This window comes from Heterocephalus glaber, unplaced genomic scaffold (assembly GCF_053883595.1).
Source record: "Heterocephalus glaber isolate CG9 unplaced genomic scaffold, H.glaber_assembly_v1.0 deba00001457, whole genome shotgun sequence".
NCBI classification, from domain to species: domain Eukaryota; kingdom Metazoa; phylum Chordata; class Mammalia; order Rodentia; family Bathyergidae; genus Heterocephalus; species Heterocephalus glaber.
This window is the reverse complement of record NW_028258305.1, coordinates 8,822,837-8,827,162: the sequence shown is the minus strand read 5'-3', so window position 1 is coordinate 8,827,162 and position 4,326 is coordinate 8,822,837. Positions and strand designations below refer to the sequence as shown.

Below are 4,326 nucleotides of genomic sequence, written 5' to 3'. Positions count from 1 at the left end.
GATTGTTCACAAAGGGCCATTGGACCAACAGACTGTAGAGTAGAAAGTACAGAATTACAGCATTTAAAACTGAAAGAACTCCAGCACTTGGGAGCCTGAGGCAGGAGAATCACTGCGAGTTGGAGGCCAGCCTATGCTACATAGTGAACTCAAGGCCAGCCTGAACTGTATAATGAGATCTTGTCTCGAATAACCTAATAAATAAATACTGAAGAACTTTAGTAATCTTTAGATCTACTCAGGGAAACTGAGGCAATGGGGATGTCTTGCCTCAGTGGCAAATTGGGTTAGAATTGGAGCCTCCTAAATCCTGGTTTGTTGTAGGGCTGGCTGGTGCATCAACATCACTTGGATCCCAGAACTGACCAATGACACCGTCAATCCAGAAGATGTATATGGAAATAGCCACTATGCCCCCCTACCCGGATGCATCCACAGGAAGAGCAGGTCACTGAGGCCCCCAGAGCAGCACTGGAGCGAGACAGCATGTTTGCTCTACCCTCACCTTCTGTGTGTGCAGACCCCAAATCCCAGGTCTGTCATTGAGAACACAGAGGGAAAGAAGCTGTTGATGAGCTGACCCTCCAGGGGCTGGAAAGTTTATCTGAACAAATGGTAAAAGAATTGGAGCTGCAAAGAGAGCTGAGCTGCAAAAGGACTTCTTATTTGTGTTAACAAAATAATCAAACCTTTCCTTGGCTCCCTTTATGGCAGATTAAGAAGGCTTTGGGGGATCCCGACATACCTGTCACTGAGCATTTGCATTTCACACTGCAAAAACCCTTCAGATTAACGACCTCCCTATCTGCAAGATATTCTTGTCTTAATCGCCAAGTTATGTGTAATACCAATCCCACCAAGATTAAAGAAGAAAGAATTTCGGGTACGAAATTTTGCTAATGACTGACAAAGACATAAAACCTTGCTGCAATAAATTAACATGTGTCTCCTAATATGGACCTACTGATTTACTTGAGATAAAATTGCTTGGGAACCACACACCTGGGCATCATCGGGTCCCCCCTCAGAAATGGTAGGTTTTATATTTATGCTTAGCTGCAGTGAACCCTGAGGATAGCCATCTGGTGCTGCAAGTACCAATTGCCCTGAAGTGGAAAGTGGCATTTCTATAATGCTGCAATCAGTAATCCTGCAGGCAGTGTGCAGTGGAGAGAAAAGGACACCTCCTTAGGCCCATTATTACCACCCAGCAGCCCCATGCTCCCCTTTCTGGCTTCTGAGCACTATACATTTTTACTTACTTTGTGGGTATTGCATATCTTGGAAAAGAAAGCCAAATTCTGTGAGTCCCCTGTCCTGGTTGAATGAGGCATCCCAGGATGGCAGGAGACCAGAATAGCCTGTCCCCTAAGCATTGACCCTACCCTGATTCCAAATCCCAGCTCAAATCCCAGTTCTGTCACTTGTTATTCATGTAGCCTAAAACAGTTGAGCTCTCTATGCCTTAGCTTCCCCATCTGTAAAAACAGGGTTAGCCATGCCTACATCAATCACTTAGAATAGTTCCTGGCAGAGAGTGGGCCATTAGAAGGCAAGCATAAACCTAAACCCCTTCTTCTGATTTTTCAGCCCAGGCTCTATGCAGAGAAGAGTTGACCCTCAGTGCTCATCAATAATGCAGCACTCTTCATGAGTGACTTTGAAGCCCATGACCTGAGCAAGCTGTCACTCTACTGAGGCATGTAGTTAAATCCTGAGCCCAGCAAGGAGGACCCTGGACATGGCTTCACGTCACAAATGAATGAGCCTAGCCACCTGCCCAGCACCAGGGTGGCCACAAAGCTCAGAGGCTGTATCCAGGCCTCTCCCCTCCTCCACTACTTTGTAAGTTCCCAGGTTCTAGTAGCTTTATGTTCCCGTAGACTCTGCCATTTCAGAGTGCTTGTTTGGTTCCATGGGATCTTTTCTGATGCTTTCAGTTTTCAGTGGTTGGAAATGGAAGTCTGTGCCTTATCTTTACAAACAGATTTAACCTGTTCAGCCTATAGCATAAGACAGAGGCCCCAGGGATAAGAGTTTCAGAGGTTAGGGCCTCATCTTCGTTCAACTCAGACCTCAAATCTCTTTATCTGGATGTACATCACTGGTTCCCATGATAACACAGATTTCTACTCTCCTCCCTACCTGTCTACCCTTCAGGAGTCTGTCTGATCAACGCATCTGTTCTGGACTGGAAGCCTCCTAACATCTCCCTACTTCCCCTCTCTCTTTATTTTACCACAGAAGGACTGCTGACATTTGTGGTGATGGAGCACTTAGCAGCTTGAAGTATATGAGGTGAAAACATAGCCCCATGTAAGATGGTGACCCATGAGGCTTCTCCCACCATGAGGTGCCTCGCTGACTGCCCTCCCCATAAGAAGCTCTGGTGGGGAAGAGGACGTACAGTGGGTCTAGGGTAGAACCTTTTTGTTTGTTTGTTTAACTGATTTTAATAACATGACATAAAGCCCCTAGAATTGATATAATCATTATGCAAAATACATAGAATGAATACTGTCTTCTTTTAAAAATATAAAATAAGTAAGCAAGATGTGAAAATAGGCAAGTTTCCACTAAATAAATGAAAACTTTAAAAAAAGAAAGTTTTCCTTTCCATGTCATTTGAAGGGAAATTATCATTTTAAACAATATTCAAGTTTATTAAACAAATTTAAAAAGGTATAATAAAATGTTTAACTTTCATCAGCTTCAAGGTTTATGTTGCTGCCGAATTTTGCATATAACTGAACTTTCAAATCTGCTAACACCCGCTGAATTGATTCTACTCTGGATTCTAAGGCATCAATTTCTTCTTGCAAATTTTTCTTTGCTTCTTCTAACATGTCTTGTGTTTCTTCTTGAGAATGGCTAATGAAAACGTCACCAATCTGGTAAGGTATCATTAAGCTGTCATCATCTGTGAGCATGATGTCGTCACAAGCATCTTCTAAATTCTGGAGTTGTTTCTTTTTTACTTCTATTTCTTCCTTTAGCTCTGTGATTCTACTCATATTCTGCGCAAATTTATTTATCTTTTGTTGATCTTCAAAAATAACATTGACATCTTCTGCAGCAATTTCATGTATCACCTAAAAATACATATTAAAAAAGATGCTCTGAGTTTGATCCCCAGCTGAGCTTCTCACCAGCTGAGTCACTACAGCACTACCAATCGCTGTGTCCAAGTTTCTCCATCACCTTCTTCATGGCGGCTGCCATCTTGGGACTGTGGTAGAACCTTCTTATCAGAGGCATTTCATACACAACATTCTGAAAGTCTTTCCATTAAGAGTGAAGGTGGAGGTTAAATGTGGACTCCTTTCTCTGAAGTATGGACAGTTAAATTGAACTTTTGCCCATCCCTCGTCCCATCCCCACTCCACACACAATACCCACTTGCAAACTCCAGAAACCACACACCATCCTGACCATCCTTTGCTAGGAGTGCACATCCTGAAGACCTTGTCCTAGGGGCTTGGGCGTTGCCAGCCTCGGTGATCCCTTGAGACTAAACTGGTGGGCTTAGGAAATGGGCCCAATGGGCTCTGGTGGAAAGTACTGAAATGCAGCCCCCACTCAAACTCTGCTATATTTCCCTTCATGTACCACTTTCTCAAGTGGGGTTTTGTCAAAGGGGCTGGCCCAATGGCATGGTTCCCAAAGAGTTTCCTTCTGCTATTCAAGATTTGTAACTGTTATAACCAGAATATTTGTTCCCCCCTGTGTACTCATTACGACATTCTTATTTATGAACCCAAGTGACTTTGAGGCTACAATAAAAATGCTTTTTCTGGGGGCCAGGGATTTAGCTCAGTGGTTCTGCTGCCTGCCTCACAAGCAGAAGGACCCGAGTTCGATCCCCGGTACCAAACAAAACAAAACAAAACAAAAAAATTTCTAGTTGTTTTCATTTTCTCATGATGATGGGCAGAATTCTAAGATATCCTCTAAGACTTCTGGCCCCTGGTGTGCATGTCCTATAGAACACCCTTCCCTGGAGAGGGGGCAGAACCTGTGAATATGAAAGCATCTTATCCCTGTGATTATATTACAATATATGGCGCAATGGATTCTGCAGACATAAGTAAAACCACTAATCAGTTGGCTTTGAGTTAATCAAAAGGGAGGCTGTCTTGGGTGGGCCTCCCCTAATCATTTGAGCTCTTAAAAGAGACAAGAAGCAGCAACATACACTGTCCTGTTGGCATGGTAGAAAGCAAATGGCCATGGTATAAACTATCTATGATATAAACTATCTATTTCAGCAGCCCAAGGAGCTGAAAGCACCTCCTGCCAATAGCCAGCAGGAAAATGGGGGTCAGT

At 43.5% G+C, this 4,326-nt stretch overlaps 1 pseudogene; it reads right to left on the bottom strand.

Annotated features, from left to right (window-relative positions):
• Nucleotides 1-2,621: 2,621 nt before the first annotated feature.
• On the bottom strand, nucleotides 2,622-3,037 carry LOC101721816 (prefoldin subunit 4 pseudogene; annotated as a pseudogene).
• Between the last annotated feature and the right edge of the window lie 1,289 nt (nucleotides 3,038-4,326).